This window comes from Leopardus geoffroyi, chromosome C1 (genome assembly GCF_018350155.1).
Source record: "Leopardus geoffroyi isolate Oge1 chromosome C1, O.geoffroyi_Oge1_pat1.0, whole genome shotgun sequence".
In the NCBI taxonomy this organism is placed as follows: domain Eukaryota; kingdom Metazoa; phylum Chordata; class Mammalia; order Carnivora; family Felidae; genus Leopardus; species Leopardus geoffroyi.
The window spans coordinates 161,471,263-161,488,606 of record NC_059328.1 but is presented as its reverse complement, the minus strand read 5'-3'; the positions used below and the strand labels follow the sequence as shown (position 1 = coordinate 161,488,606).

Sequence of the window (17,344 nt, the reverse complement as noted above, 5' to 3'; positions counted from 1 at the left end):
CGCTCGCTCTGCCTCCGCCTCCGCCCAGCCCGCGGCGCCGACCCGCTCCTCCCGGCCCGTCTCGCGACCAGCGCGCCGGCGACGGGCCCGCCCTCCCAGCGGGCTCCCGCGGCCTGCGGGGCGGGGGGCCGGCGGGGGAGGGGACTCGAGGGGCGGGACGCGGGGACCGGGAGGGCCCGAGCCGCCCGCCCGCAGCTGCACTGCGGCGCCGGGGGTGGGCAGTCCCGCGGTCCCGCCCGCTGCGGGGAGGGCGGCTCGGGGCGACCCAGCGTGGCCGGCCACCTGCGACAGGTGGCCGCACGTCTCGGGGAGACCTGGGCCTCGGAAGCGCGGACGGAGCGAAGGCGCCACGGGTGGGGAGGGGGGAGGGGGAGGAGGAGGGGGCGGGGGTGAATGTCAGTGTATATATTTTTCATACAGCGAATGCCACTAAAATGGCTGCTGCCTCCCTGTTTCCTTAGAAACCCATTAGTCTTCCTCGGCGGTGGTCGAAACTTGCTGGCGGTTTCTTGCTCACCTTTCCCGTTTCCCCTTTCAAAAGGGATGAAGAGGAAGGTTATCATGGCTTAGGGCCGGAGCACCCACGGTAGTCACCAAGTGTGGAGTCCAGGGGACAGTTTGTCCTGAAGGGTGAGAAGAGCTGGGATGGAATGGAGGGGCAGTGAAGGCATGTTGGAAGCGGGGGGGGGGGGGGGGGGGGGCGGGCAGCCAGTGGGCCAGAAGGGTCACCAGCGGTGACTGAGGGGATGCCTAGCCGAAGTCTCTGGCCTTGAACCTGGGACCTGCTTGGGCCTCCATCACCTGCATGGAGAGAAGAAACACAGTTAAGAGTGGGGAGTAGTGGAGCCACAAGCAGAACTGAGGTTTGGGGTCTGGGAGCCAAGATCCCAAGGCACGTGGGCAAACTTGCATGGTTGGCCCCACATGCCGGCCCTTTCCTTGGCTGGAGTGCTGAATGGGTAGGTGGTCACTTCATCCTGTCCCTGGTAGGCGTGCACAACAAATGTTATGCCTAGAAGTTGTTTGGTTACGTTCAGCCAAAAATCAAACTAAGCTCTAATCATTATTTAGGAATTTGGGGACAAGTTAAATCTTTCGGACTACTACCAAACCCTGTTTTGATATTTATGCTGTACCTTTAGGAATAGGTCATGGGAAAAGAGACATAGCACTGCTAACCTCACTTTGGTTTTTTTCTCTCCTGCCCTGCCCTTACTCCCCTGCTCAGAGGAGGTTCAAGGAGACTGGAGAATGAAACAGCAGGTGCATTCTGGGATGCTTTTATCCTAATAAAACTCCTCCAAAGACTTTGCTGTTTTCCCTCTGCTCGATAGCCAGGATCTGGTTTCAGACCTGCCACCCCATTCTCTCAGCAACACCTCCCTGCTTGGTGCTTGTCCCCAGCTGACCTCCATCCATTTCTATCATGTTTTAGGTAAGTACTATTTAAAATGTTACGCCATACAAAGAGTACCAAAGGCATTTCTGTTGCTGCTTTTCTTTCTGATAGAGGTATGAGGGAGGAAATGGGTCTCATATTTATTAAGATTTGTTTATAAAGAACTCTTGAGAACATTTCAGGGTTACCAAATGCTCTCTCAAAATGCCTTTACTCAAGAATAAATGTAAGGAGCTAGAGGAAAAAATGACTGCATATGATGTTTCATTATCAGAATCTCAGAGTTGACATGGTTTTTGGCCATAATACTAAGAGTCACCATTTATTGAATATCCGTTGGTGTCACAAGCTATGCAGAGATCTCCACAAGTGTTATCCCATTTAATCTTCAGAACATTCTATGAAGCCAAGTCAGAAGGAAAGCTGCCCAGGCCACTACTCCACAAAAAGGGACAAAAATCTTGGAAAATGAAACATAGAAAATTATATTTATCAGTCCTTTGAGGGAGAGTGTTGTTTGGGTTAAAAGAGCCCTGATGAGCTACTTGACATGGCAATGAGAGCCCAAGAAGTCAAATGTGCATTCTAAGGAGCATAGGTTTAATGAACTGCAAGGCATCTTGTTTTGCTCTATGGAAACCCTGTCTTTCCTCAAAATAGAAGTTGAAGAATTATTTAAAAAATATTCTTTCGGGGAGCCTGGGTGGCGCAGTTGGTTAAGTGGCCGACTTCGGCTCAGGTCATGATCTCGCGGTCTGTGAGTTCGAGCCCCGCGTCGGGCTCTGTGCTGCTCAGAGCCTGGAGCCTGTTTCAGATTCTGTGTCTCCCTTTCTCTGACCCTCCCCCATTCATGCTCTGTCTCTCTCTGTCTCAAAAATAAATGTTAAAAAAAAAAATTCTTTCAAAGGAGTACCAGCAATCAGTGGCTTACCCAGAGCCCTCTTATGTTCCCATTTAGCTTTGGTCGTAGGTACCAGTAACTCCAATGTACTCACCAGGACAAGGACACTGAGCCTCAGGAAAGATTGATAACTTGCTCTTGAGAGCCCAGCTACTGGCCTCTCAGGACTGGGGGTTTCTGAACCAGACCCAGGTCTGATTCCAAAGCCCTTGCACTTCAGAGATGGAGTCACTGGTTTGGTCAAAAGAATCAAGAGTAGAAGGCAAGTAAAAAATGACTGCCCAGGTGATAAGAATAAAATAGTTATATTTTTTTTATATAAAGAAATAAGGAAACTTGTGAGAAACAAGGATAGGAGAGACCCTTGAAATATCTGGAATAAGTTCACTGTTCTACAACTTACTCTTAGTGTCTAAAAGGGATTTGAGTCAAGAACTACGGAGGTAAAGATGTTGTAACATGATTATGCTATTATGAAGAGGAAGAAAGTAAGGGATTTTCTTTGGTTTTGATGCAAAAGGCAAAGAACCAGAGAATATTTATTCTTTTTCTTTCTTTAAAAGAATGTAAATCAAGCCAGACTAAAAAGACCACATATGGTATGATTCCATTTAGATAAAATGTGCAGAAAAGGCAAGTCTATAGAAACAGAAAGTAGATTAGGGATTGCCTAGGTCTGGAGAGTGGGAATGGGGAGTGACTGCAAATGGGCCCAAGAAATCTTGGAGTGTTGGAAATGTGCTAAAATTGGCTTGTTGTGATGAATGCACAACTCTGTAAATTTAACAATATCATTGGTGTATTTAAAATGAACGAATTTTGGGGCACCTGGGTGGCTCAGTCGGTTAAGCGTCCGACTTCAGCTCAGGTCATGATCTCACAGTCTGTGAGTTTGAGCCCCGGGTCGGGCTCTTTGCTGACAGCTTGGAGCCTGGAGCCTGCTTCGGATTCTGTGTCTCCTTCTCTCTCTGCGCTTTCCCCACTTGTGCTCTGTCTCTCTCTATCAAAAATAAATGAATGTAGGGGCGCCTGGGTGGCGCAGTCGGTTAAGCGTCCGACTTCAGCCAGGTCACGATCTCGCGGTCCGTGAGTTCGAGCCCCGCGTCGGGCTCTGGGCTGATGGCTCAGAGCCTGGAGCCTGTTTCTGATTCTGTGTCTCCCTCTCTCTCTCTGCCCCTCCCCCGTTCATGCTGTGTCTCTCTCTGTCCCAAAAATAAATAAACGTTGAAAAAAAAAATTTTTTTTTAAATAAATGAATGTAAAAAAAAAAACAAAACTTTTTTTTTAATGAGAGAATTTTATGGTATGCAAATTATATCTCAAATAAAACTGGAAAAGCAAATAATAATAATAATAATAAACCCATCTGGTAGGAGAAATAAAAAAGAACATGTATTCATCTTTTGGAGGAAAATAAAGTACAGGAGAAAAAGTAAAAGCTACCCATAATTCCACCACCTAGAGATAATAACTTATCTCTAATACTTTAGTGCATTTTATTCTTAATTTCCCATTTGAAAAAGATACAATCATATATACACCCATAAAAACATGCATATAACTAGCTACTTACATTCAATTACGTGTACAGTTGACCCTTGAATCGCTTCAGGATTAGGGGCGCTGATATACACACCACACACACCTTCAGCCTCCCACCACTGCCTCCCCACCATCCCCACCTCCATGCAGTCAAATCTGCATATAATTTTGACTCCCCCCAAAACTTTACTACTAATAATCTACTGTTGACCAGAAGCCTTATCAACATCAATTAGCTAATCCTCATTATGTATATGTATTGTGCACTATATTCTTACAATAAAGTAAGCTTCAGGAAATAAAATATTACTGAGAAGATCATAAGGAAGAGAAAGTACATTTACTGTACTGTCCATATTGATCAAAATAAATCCACATGTGAGTGGACCCCCTGCAGTTCAAACCCAAGGTATGCAAGGGTCAACTTCATATGTATATAGATACATGCATTCATACAAACTTGAAAGCATTAGTATTTTATGTAACTTTTTCTATTTGGAATGGAAAAGTACTTTACATGTTTAAAATAATCTTCATTAAAATAATAGCTACAAAATATTCTAATGTATGGATATAATTTACCTAAAGTATCTTCCTTTGAGGCCTGTTTTTTCATTGGCAAAAAATATTTGTTTAATCTCCTTCCTATAGGTTAGTGAATTCTTTCTCTATGAGAGAGCTGAGATCTTCATTGAAGATCTCCAATGAGATAAGGATAGGTTACAAGACCCAAGTTCGTTAATGCCAGTGACTACTAATTGTAGAATTTTGAATGAGTTACTTAATGTCCAAGTTCCATTTTGTTCATCTGAGCAGAGGTTCAGGGTTAGGAATTTGAGAAACGGTTGAGATTAAGTTGCAGTTCCATCCTCTACAGTTTGACCTTAAGTGAATTACTTAGCCTAAGACCTTGTTTCATCATCAGTAAAGTGGAGACATTAATGGAATTATACATGAATATGATGGTTATAGGAAATTTAGCATAAGTTCCAGGTACATAATGCATCCTCAATAACTGTTAGCCATTGTTGTTGTTGTTGTTGTTGTTGTTATTGTTGTATTATATAATATTATCTATATTATATTACAGTTATTACTTTCTGAATAATGCAGATAAATAGCATCTATTATCTGAAATGCCCTCTGCATTTCATGGGAACCTGGTGACAATCAATTGAGATCTGTTATACTAAAGGGCCTTGGCATCTGTTAATTATGCATTTTGGCTGTGTGAGATATAAAGGATGCGTCTGCCTCTATGAGAGTTTCCTGAAGACTATTTTAGACTTGGTCTCACAATCTTTTCTCCATTCACTCTATGCTTACCTGGCTCTGTCATTCTTCATATTATAATATAGAGATCAATAGCACAGTGACAGAAGCACAATAAGGCCTCACATTTTCCCAGTCCTGGGAATTCTGTTATAGATTAGACATTCATTAGACATCCCCATATTTGTGTATAGGGAGAATCTGATTCACCCTGTTTTAGCTACCTCACTGGAAGGTGGGTTATAAAAATGTATCCATCACTCTTGCTGGTGATACAACCAATTTATTGAAGAAGCAGGACTTCTGGGTGAAATTATGAAAGCAACTTTATTGATTATAAGAAATTTTTGTAACCATATATGGTAATAGATGTTAACTAGACTTATTGTGGTGATCATTTCACTTATTATGGTGATCATAATAATATCTAATTATTATGTTGTACATTTGAAACTAATATATGTCAAATGTACCTCAACTTTAAAAAAATAAATAAAAACAATTTTAGTGTTTTTTCTCTCTGCTTTAGACTTGCTCAGTAGGGTAATTCTACTCTGCCACTGGATATATAGCTTTTTTGGTCGCTTTTTTTTTTTTTTTTTTTTTTTAAGTTTATTTTGAGAGAGAGATTGTGTGCACATGCAGGTGAGAGCGCACAAGTCGGGGAGGTGGAGAGGGGCAGAGAAAGGAGGACAGAGAGAATCCCAGACAGGCTCTGCACTGTCAGCACAGAGCCCAACACGGGCTCGAACCCATGAACCATGAGATCATGACCTGAGCCAAAACCAAGAGTCTGATGCTTAACTGATTAAGCCACCCAGGTGCCCCTATGGAGTCCCTATTAAAATCTTTAGGAATTAGTAGTCCTTGGAATACATTTTGGAAAACTTTGCTTAGCTGACTGAGCCACTCAGGCCCTTTTTGGTCACTTATAGATGATAGAAAGTACTACAGTTTTTCTATTAAAGTGTCCAAACCAATATATTACTAAATACTTCTATCTTTATTCATGGAGAATTCTCTCTTCCTCCCCCATTTAGAGCTGGCACAGGCTGGTTCCAGCCTTTAGGAAAGAAGATATGGTCAGCTTCTTTTTTCCTTGCTCCTTCTGCCTGTACTTAATGCCTGCTAGTTTTTACCCTTCTAGAATCAAAGAATTAGGGAAGGGAGGAGAGAAAAGGAGAGGAGGGAAGGAAAGTTCTCCCTTGGCTGGGACAGTTGGCATCACATTTTCCAGGCCTGACAAAGGTTGATACCTTTGTCCTGATACCAGGTCAGCTCTTTCTCTCGTGGGTATTTCACATATTCTTGGTCAGCCTTCCTGCTGGGCCTTCAGTGTAGGCAAGTGCCACTGTTTTGGCTACCTGCTCCCTCTTCGGACCTGGCTTCCCTGAGGTCCCCTCCAAACTGCCTCCTTCTGTACCATCCGAATTTACCCTCCACCCATACCCAGCTGTCTTCTTGAGCAGGACTTATAGGGACTGCGGGATTGTTCTCTCCTATGTGTCTCACATCTGGTCCATAGAAATATTTGTGCCAATTCCCCCCACCCCCGATAAACTCTGAAAGCACAGACTAGTCCTAACAACAGCACTTACCCCCATTGCCAAGAAATTCACAAATCCTCTCCCCTGCTCTGTAGATTCCAGGGTTGGAGTCAGACATGAATTCCCCTTGCTCTGGACTTTAGGGAACTGTTCTCTGAGTGGCCCAGTGGAGCCTTCCCTACCCCCCACCCTTGGTGGTAGGAATCATAGCACAGCTCTCACCAAGAAAATACTCCTTAGGAAATCCTCCTTGAGTTTCCACTTCCTGGACACTGTTATTTCCTCCTGCGATGGGAAGTTTTAGACTCATGGAGCTGATCTTTGTCTTCTTTGGTATTTTGATTGAAGGCCTGCATCTTGGCACCTCACTTTGGGATTTCATATCTATCCTAGTTTGGTGCCTCAGGTGAAACTTGAATTTAGCATCTGTGATAGGCTAGTGAAAACAGAATCAAGCCAACTTCCTTTTCCATACCTTCAACATTAATGCCTACTCAACTAAGACAATTGCCTTTCCCAGGCAAGGCTATTCACCTGGGAGTTGTAAGGACTACCACAGGAATACCACACTCATTAGGAGAGTGTAGCTCACGTGGTCTCATAAGCTTTCTAAAGAAGAAATGCATAATTAAAACTGTCTGATCAGGAGAGGCCCAATTTGTGGTTTATAATAAACAAGTGTCATGGTCTTGATTTAAAACTTGGAAGATTTGTCAGTTTGGGGGAGTGTATTTGGATTAAAATCTTAAAACAATAGGCAGGGATAGGAAAGTGGCTAACAGTTTGGTGATGATAATATAAAAATTTTATCGATAAGGCAAAGTCACAATGACCCATTTTTAGAACCTCATATTAGGCTTCTTTGTGAGTTTTAAAAGTAGAATTGTTTGTTTTTTGGTATATGTATCATTATCGCATGTAAGAGCCAATTAGAGAGGAATTAGCTATGCAGTTTTAATTGCACTTTAGATATATCCAATTTGGGGGCACTGGAATTAAAGTAAACACTGAAATATTATGAAAAACAAGGAAAAATAGTCTTGGGATTATCTAGTGACTGCCTTCCAATTTCCAGATGCATGATGAACTAATGTAAAATTTTAAGTTGCCAGTTTTTATAGTCCCTAAAAAGAGGCTATGTGTGGTAATAGTCTTCTGCAGAAAGGTAAATTGTATAGTCAGGAGACATAGTTAAAATGAACCTTCTCAAAAAAAATATTACTCAGAGATAAAATGTATGACTTAGTTATGGAAGCAAGTCCTAAAAGTGAAGAAAAGTCTTTTGCTCCAGAAGTAAAATTGTATTATAGAGAAAGATACTGACCTCTATAAAGAAAACTGGTAGTTATTTGCATTAGTTCATGTATGAACCCCCTGCCTAAGGGGAATTGGTTACGAAAGAGTTTGAATGCTCCACCTGGCCATGTTTTCAGAAGGGACAGTTCCTCTGTAATCAAGAACTGTGAAAATCACTGATAGGCAAATCACTCTGGTCTAAATAAGGAGCAGGTTCAACACCCCACTGATGGGGTTTTGGGGTGATGGTGGGGGTTTCAGGGTTGACAGCCAATAAAGAATTCTTGAAGACATCTTTGGTGCAAAAAGGTGATTTTATTAAAGCATGGGGCCAGGACTCATGGGAAGAAAGAGCTGCATTGGGGTTGTGACAGGTAACTGATTATATACCTTCAGGTTGGGAGGGGGTTAGGGATAGAGTAAGTCTCTAAGGCACTTTGGAAACAAAGTTTCCAGGACCTTGAGTGGCTAGCTGCTGTTAGGAAAATGCCATTTATTACCATTTAGTAAAACCTCAGTCATGAGACCCTTCAGATGCACATCAGGGAGCCATAAGCTTGGAGTATGATTGCCAGCATATATCTTGGGGAGTTGAGATAAAGGAAGTTTCTAAAGGAATTTTTATATGTTAAAGTCAACTTACAGGATCCTGGGGTGGGAGTGGGGGTCCAGGATAATGTTAAGCCAAGAGTCCCTTTTGCCCCTAGTAAAGTGTCACCATCGAGGCAACTGCACTCCTAGAGGGAGGTCTCTCTGCCTGTTTCAAGGACTCGTCAACGGGCTGTCGGCAATAAGGGAATTTAATTTTTCACTTGCCTTAGTTTCCCATGCCACCATGGCAAGCACTTAAACCCCTTTCCATCTTGATGAGGGTGATATTAGGGCTCCTGGAAACAGAGTCGATAGGTTTCCAGAGATCAGGCTATGGATAAGATTGCCTTTTTCTTGCAGTTTACTAAGTTATCCATAAACTTATGGATAGGAGACTCCTGTCCTGCATGACTGTGATCTCTGTCAGCCAACCATTTGCTTTCTTTCCTTTCCCTTGTTCTTGGGCATCCAGGAGTGTCTGAGGAATATCACACATATCCCACCTGGGGCAGCGGGGGTGCGTGCTGTTAGCCTGTACTTTGCCCTTAGCTTGCCCCATGCTCCCTCATCACCACCAGAGCCAAAACCTTCCTTACCTAAACAAATGTCCCTCTGTGTGTGGAAGTGTACTATATGCTACTTGTTCAGGTTGAGTTGGTTAGAGAGGCAGTAATGAACTTGGTTAAATAGTTTGGGGTGAGGAACATGTCACCATGTCACAGCATTAGTCTTAGGCCAATTTTCTAGTGGAGTATATCTTTTTTGGTGAAATAACAAGCTACTGTTGCTTTTTGATATTATGCAAGAGGAACATAGTATATTATTCAAGTCAGAAAATCTCTGTCTTTGTTATTATACACATTTCTCACACTAATAGAGAAAATTGTCATGAAAACAATTTCAAGTGAATTACAGCCACCCAACATTTGTTACAATCTCCTTTTCATCTGTAATCCAATATGGGCTCCAACATATTTCAAAAATAGATTGCTTTATATAGTGGATTCTGTAGAGAAAATAAGCACAGAAAGGAGTTTATGACTAAAAATCATATTGATTATATTAAACCCAAAACATGCAGAACTTGAAGGAAGTAAACAGAGAATTGTCATTTAAAGTGAGACATAAAATTTTGACTGGACAATGAAGTAATGAGTTGAGCTCTTTTGCTTAGGTGTCCCAATTTTCACATAAAAAAAAAATATGGTAGTGCTGTGCTACTAAAGAAGATACATTTACTGGCATTTCTGGATTAGAAGTACTAGTTTAGTTTCAGAGGCAGAAAATAACTCAGAAGGCTTAGAAGAAGTCAAGAGGCAAAGACAGGATTCTTTATCTGCCGTGACTCTGCAGGGCAAGGGGGACCACACACTTTCAGCTCTCCAAGTTCACAACAGGGAGACTCCAATTCTGTCAGTTCTTTCCTCTTCCTGATGGCCCTGAGGCTTTGCAGCTGTGATTCTGGCAGCTCCTCCCCAACTCTGGGAGCTGCACAGTTTAAACCCTGGAAATGGAGCCTTCCCCTCAGGTGAAGCTAGGCCCTGACCTGTTTATGATAGGTGTGTCTGTGTCTAAGATAACCCCACTGCCACCCACTCAGTTACCTCCCAACAGGAGGTTCGTTTCTTTACACCATTAATTCATCTAGTCATTCAAGCCAGTAAATATTTACTGAGCTCCTACAAATGTGCCAGGCACTATGCTAGGCACTTAGGGAAGAGAACAGACAAATGTCCTACTTGCATGGAATATTGTAGTGGGTAAAATAAATATAAGCAAATTAACACATAAATATATGTCTAGTGGGGACAGGCTATGAAGGACAATTAAGCAAAATAAGGTAGTACAGAGATGGAGAAGGGCCTTCTATTTGATACAAAGTAGTCAGAAAAGACCTCCCTGAGAAGGTGACATCTGAGCAGAGTGTGGGACCTGTCTGTACACCACCTGTCTCATCCCCAGTCACTTACTCCTCTTTGGTTGCCACAGCAGCTTGCAGACTCCGTGCAGACCCCTGTGGTTTCCCTGCCTGAGGATCACTAGCCGCAGGTCTAGAATGTCTGACTCCTCTCCCCATTCCTCTCCAAACTCAGCTGAAACGCCAAACTGCAGGGCTTTGTCTCCTGAGCAACTGTCGATGGGGCTAAAGGATGAAATACGGAAATGCAGAGGATTTAATTCCCCCTGAGTGAATTGTGACCAGTGGGAGACAAGAGATTGGAGGATACTGGGCAGATAAACGTCCTCTCCCTTTTTCCCCTCTGATGAACTGTTCCAATATATGATTTCTCCATACAGCCTGTCGGAAGTCGACCTGTGTGACCAAGCCTATGTGCTTACTGACTGCTGTAGTTTGGATTGTGTCCCCCAAAAGATATGTTGAAGTCTTGAACCCAGTACCTTATTGGAGAGAGGGTCTTTGCAGATGTAATTGAGTTAAGATGAGGTCATCAGAGCAGGTCCTAACCCAATATGATTGATGTCTTTATAAGAAGAAAAGACAGACACACAGAGGGAGAAGACAGCCATGTGATGACAGAGACCAAGGTTGGAATGATGCATCTACCAGCCAAGGAACACCAAGGATTGTCAGCAAACACCAGAAGCTAGAAGAAACAAGGAAGGATCCCCGACAGGTTTCAGAGGGCATGTGACCCTACCAACATCTTGATTTTTAATTTCTAGCCTCCAGAGCTGTAAGACAACAACTTTCTGTTGTTTTAGGTGCCCCTGTTTGTGGTACTTTGTTACAGTAGCCCTAGGAAACAAATATACTGAGTGACCAGCTATGTGGGATTTACCTCCCAAATAGAGCACTAACAGTGCTTAAGTCCATGCCTGGAGCTCTGTTCTCCAGAGAGCTGTGACTGTGACTGGAACCAAAGACCTGAATAAAATGAAAGGTGATATTTGAGGACAGAGATTACAGACAGAGGGAAGAGTCAATGCAAAGGTGGCAGCATGCTTGATGTGTTAGAGGACCAGGAAGAAAGGTAGTGTGTTTGGAAAATGAATAAGGGGAAGAGTGTCAAGAAATGAAGTCAAAGAGGGAGCCAAAGAAGACACCATCCCTAGGGCCTTATGGACCATAGAAAGGACTTTGGATTTTTTTAAACAATGTATTATTGAAATGTAATTTACACTTAGGAGTAAAATGAATAAATCTTAAGGGTATGGTTTTGTGAATTTTTTTTTACATATTGCTCTGGTTTGAATATGTCCCCCAAAATGCATGTGTTAAAACCTAACCCCCCAGGTGATGGTATCGAGGTTGGGCCTCTGGGAGGTGATTAAGTCACGAGGGCAGATATATTGTAAAAGAAACCCAAAAGAGCTCCCTTGCCTCCTTCTGCCATGTGAAGACACAGGAAGTCTGCCATTTGGAAGAAGGCCATCACCATGCTGGTACCCTGACCTCAGACTTCCAGCCTCCACAACTGTGAGAAATAAATTTTCATTGTTTACAAGCTATCCATCTCTGGTATTTTGTCATAGAGACCCGAATAGGCTAAGACACATATGTATAGCCCAGTGTGACCACCATCCAGATCAAAATATGAAACACTTCTATCACGCCCGAGAATTCCCTCCTATCTTCCAGTCAATACAACTTATCAATCCTGGGGTAACCACTACTCTCACTTTATCACCACAGATTGGTTTTACCTGATTTTGAAGATGATGTAAATGGAATCATATGGTATATATTGCTTTTGCTTGAAATGGTGCTTTTGAGATTCATCCAAGTTGCTGCATAGAAGCTTCACTTATGTGTATTGCTGCATAGTATTCCACTGCCTGGATCACAATTTGTTTCCTATTCTCCTGGTTATTTGCAGCTTAGGCATATACTGAAGGAAGCTACTAAGAACATTTATGTACTCTTTTCTTTTTGGACATATGCAATCATTTATTTTGGTATAAACCCAGGACTGTACTTTCTGGGTCAATAGGGGTAGGTTTATATTAATTTTATTAGTTTTTCAAAGTGATTGCACTGTTTTATACTCCCACCTGCAATGTATGAGAGTCCCGGTTACTTTACATCCTCATCAACACTTGAAGTTGTCACTGTTTGATTTAAGCCTTTCAGGTGTGTATGAAATTATATTTCATTGTGGTTTTAATATGCATTTTCCCAATGCCTAATGATGAGCTCCTTTTCATATGCTCGTTAATCATTCAGACATCTTCTTTTATGAAGTGTTTATTCAAGTCTTCTGTCCACATTTTATGTTTTTTTTTAGACCACATCCCATTTTCAAATTCTGTATTAGTTAATCTGTAGCTATGTATCAAATTACTCTATACCTTGACAGCTGAAGGCAACAAACCTTTATTGTCTCACAGAATCTCTGAGGATCAGGAACCTGAGAGCAGGGTGGTTGGATTCTGGCTCAGAGACTCAGGTTGCAGGTGAGCTATTGGCCAGGGTTTCAGTCATAGCAAGGCTCAACTAGGGCCAGAGACTGCACTTCTAAGCTCGCTCACACATGCTTAATTGTAAATAAATGTATGATTTCTGTTAGGCCAGTGAAATGTTGAAAAGATTAAAGACCCCCACCTCTTGGTGCCCAGGATCTCAGTTTGAAAGAATTCATCTAAAGGAATAGATGGTAGCAAAGAAAGACCTAGGGTCCTGCAAGCAGTTGACAGGGACAGGGCAAGGAAGGAGCATTAGAAATCTAAAAATATTCAGACCCAAAGAAGCGTAACTGTTTAAAATAGCTCACTTTCATTAAGCTCCCACTATCTCAGAGTTTAAAAGAATAAATCATGGCAGAGTGTTTATAGTCCTCCATAAACGGTCGTTAGATCAAGCAACCTGACCTGTGGAAACCTACGCCAATATTAGAATCCACTATGTGGAAAAAGCCACATGAGAAAACATTCATTGAAGATTACTTATTAGAAAACTAAATTGTGGAATTGTTGAAGAAAATACATATTTCCTCAAAAGAATACCAAGAAACTATTAAAAGTGGTTGTTGTGACTGCTGAAGATATAATATTATAGAAAATACTTGGGAGGTGCCTGGGTGGTTCAGTCAGTTGAGCATCCAACTTTGACTCGTGTCATGATCTCACTCACGGCTTGTGGGTTCAAGCCCCAGGTCCAGCTCTGTGCTGACAGCTCAGAGCCTGGAGCCTGCTTAGGATTCTGTCTCCCGCTCTCTGCCCCTTTCCTGCTCACACTCTGTCTCTCTCTCTCTCTCAAAATAAATAAATACAATTAAAAAAAAGAAAAAAAAAAGAAAATTCTTAGGACATAATATTTGGTGGAAAAACATGAAAATTGTAGCAATGTGATGTTATTTATAAATGCACATAGAAAAAAATTGAGAAGCAAGAGAAAAGTATAATATTTGTATTAGAAATGACAGGGTAATAGGTAAATTATCTCCCTACTTCCCAAATTTTCTATATATTTTTATAAGTTAAAATGTCTAAAGTTACCAATTGCCGTCAGACATTAAATTTGATAAAAGCTAAGTGTAAATTATATGAATTCTTTCCCAATTCATTTATTTTCCTCAATCTTTTCATGTGAAATTTTCAAACCTACAGAAAAGTTGTAAAACTAGAATGATAAGTGCCTATTTTTCTTTCACCTAGATTCACTGGCTATTACCACATCTGTGTTATGTCTCCATGTATAATACACACACATATTTTGTTTTCTGAACATTTGAGAGTAAGTGACAGACATTTTGACACCATGGTCTTAAATACTACAGCACATATCTTCTAAGAAAAAGGACATTCTTCTACCTTCTATGATTATCACACTCAAGAAACTTAACATTGATACAATTCTATTATGTAATATAAAGTTCATGTTCATATTTCTCCAATAAATCTCTTTTATGTTTTTGTTCAGCTGTATCTAAGATTCAAAGATCACACATTGTATTATACCTTTTTAGTCTCTTTTGATCTAAAACAACCCCTTCCCAGTGTTTTTTCTTTCTTTTTTTTTTTCAATTCCTTCATGACACTGACATTTTAAGAAGATTCTAGGCCAGTTATTTTGGAGAAAATCCTTCAATTTAGATGTGTCTGACTGTTTCCTCATGATTAAAAACTACCTGAATTTCTTGGCTAACTTATCAATCTTATTTTGTGTTGAAAAGTATTATTCTTTCCCAGGTGGCCAGTATTTTCATGTCCCATGAACATAGGAAATCTTTAACGTGTTTCTTTACAGATCAAGCTGATATTTTTGGTGGGTGCACTATTAGTTGGACTCAGATATGTGCATCTGAACTTTATCATTTTGTCGTCTAGAAAATAGTAACCAAGAACATGTAGCTTGGGGCACCTGGATGGCTCAGTCAGGTAAGCGACCGACTTCAGCTCAGGTCATGATCTCATTGTTCGTAGGTTCAAGCCTCACATCGGGCTCTGTGCTGACAGCTCAGAGCCTGGAGCCTGCTTCAGATTCTGTGTCTCCCTCTCTCTCTGCCCTTCCCTCACTCACACTCTGTCTCTCTCTCTCTCTCTCAAAAAATAAGATAAATATTAAAAAAAAAAAAAAAAAAAAAGAACACTTAGCTTAAGAAATCCAAGCACTTGAGAGCCACTGTAAGTAAACTCTAATTTCCACAGCAGAAATTATAGAGTTCTGTCTGCTTTTTAACCACTTACAGCTTAACCAGGGAATGTTTCCTATTCTTTGTTTCCTTGTATTTTAGGCCAGTCTAAAAACCAAACTGGGAGTTGCTTGGTCATCAAATTAAAGATATGTGGTCACAATCCTAGAAAATAAAACCATTTGCTTAGCCACTGCTCAGCTGGGGGGAGTATGTGTGCCTTCAAAACTGTCTTACTAGAACTTTTGATCCCTGAAAATACCTGATTTCTGAACTAAACAAGCAGAATCTAGACAAAGGGAAGTCTGAATTACATTTATATCTTTGCCTGTCAAAGCTGCCAATAAATCACACAATTTGTATAAATGAAAGCTATGACAACAATATTGCCTGAATAGTAAGTGTCTCTTACTTGAGACTTAAAAAATCTGGGTTCTATTTCTAGGAACAGCCTAGTAAATGCACCCACAGACATTGGCTTAACCCCAGGGATGACGAAGTTTTTTGAACCCGGGCCATCACTCTTACCTCACTTGCCCATGACAGTTATTGCCAATTAATCACAGTGTTCTTTTCTATTAGCCTGGACACTGCCTCAGAAAATTTTCCAACACAGCACTATAGGCAACCACTGATAATAATTTTGATTCAGTACATCACACAAGATCTTTATAACACTGAATAGAAATAAGAGTATTTTCTAAATCTCTTCTAGGTTTTAGCTTCTCACCTTTACCTGAACATGAGTGACAAGGGCCTAGGACAGTGTTTCTTATGAATGACCTATAGACAACTGGTAAACCTGGTTAAAAAAAACAATCTCATAATCAGAGCATGTTAATTAGGTAATAGGACAAGGGAAGGAAAAGAGAGAGTTAGGGTTAGCTATTTGCTGTGGTAAATTGACTTCAATCTATATAATAGCTGAAACAAAATAGAAGTTCATTTCTTGATATTAAATAATTCAATTCATTCCAGATTGTGGGGTGGAAGTGTGTGAGCTCCATTCTACGCTCCATTCACCATTAGGGATCCAGGTTGATGGAGCTTCTGCCATCTTAAGCACCAGATCGCTGTGGGCATTTACATCTAACTGATCTAGGAGAAAGAGCATGGAGGAGCTTTGAATGGTCAGCCTGAAAGTAGCTCACAGCAATTCTGCAATATTCTGTTGGCTAAGACACAGTTACATGGCTGTACTTAACTAAGTCGGGCAGGAAAGTATAGCACGTGATAGGGCAAATTCTTCCCAATGGCACAATATTATAAAAGGCAGCATAAACGTTTGGTGGTCAGCCAGCCATCTCTGCCTACGAAGATGAACTTTTCCTTGAAACTCCATGGATTCTTATAGGACAGAGGAATGGTGGTAGCACTGGAGCATGCCTAGCAGTATGCCACAGGCTTAATATTTCAGCCTTTTCATATCTCCAGCCCATATGGCTCAGCCAAATGTGAAGATGAAATTGATGATAGTGAAAATTATTAACCCTACACTGCATTACTGAAAGTTTTGTGGAATTTTAGTCTCTAGGATATCTTTAAGATGCATAGAGTAAGAATTCCATTTCTACCTGCAATATAGAAAACAAACAAGAACATTATTCCCATCCTAGAAATAACAAAAACTGCAGATAAAATACAAAATCATCATTTTTCTTGAACCCATCAGATAGCTGAGGCCATTGGGCAACCAGACAGCCTAGAATCCTAAGAATATAGGATACAAACTCCGGCTCACCTTTGGCAGAGTATAGGAAGAAGAGATGTTGATTGTCAGACAAATACATAAGAATTAAGCTGAAATTCCTAACAAATTGCAGCAATCTGACTTTAGTCTAACGGACAGTATGGAACCTCTGGGAGACAGAGACAAAAGAGGAATTCACACTTACTAACAAGCTTTTCTCCACAGACCTCCATCCATGCTCATGAGAAAGGTTGGAGTCAGGGCAGGGAACCAGAGTATTTCTCTTTGGTACAGGCTGAAGAAGGGGAGTACAGTTGCTGTGGGGAAGTCACAAAGCCCCACTTAGATGCTTTTCTAAGGAAAAAATGCCTCAAGCCACTGGGGGAGGGGCAGAAATAAAGACTCACTGCAAAGATAGTTTGACTGCCATGGAAAGGAGAGGCAGAATCACTTAGAAATCCCACCCTTCTCAGAAATACAAGAAGACTGAGGTTGGAACAGAGTTAACACCCA

General features: G+C 41.3%; 1 long non-coding RNA gene across 4 annotated transcripts; it reads left to right on the top strand.

The window, feature by feature from the left end:
- The first annotated feature begins 236 nt into the window (after positions 1–236).
- On the top strand, positions 237–12,019 carry LOC123599085. 4 transcript variants are annotated; one of them, XR_006712964.1, is made up of 4 exons: positions 237–353; positions 542–630; positions 1,231–1,435; positions 10,847–12,019. It is a non-coding gene; the product is annotated as an uncharacterized LOC123599085 (long non-coding RNA). The 4 variants fall into 4 exon arrangements; XR_006712965.1 differs by having other exon boundaries at positions 542–959; XR_006712962.1 differs by having other exon boundaries at positions 462–630.
- Positions 12,020–17,344: the final 5,325 nt, after the last annotated feature.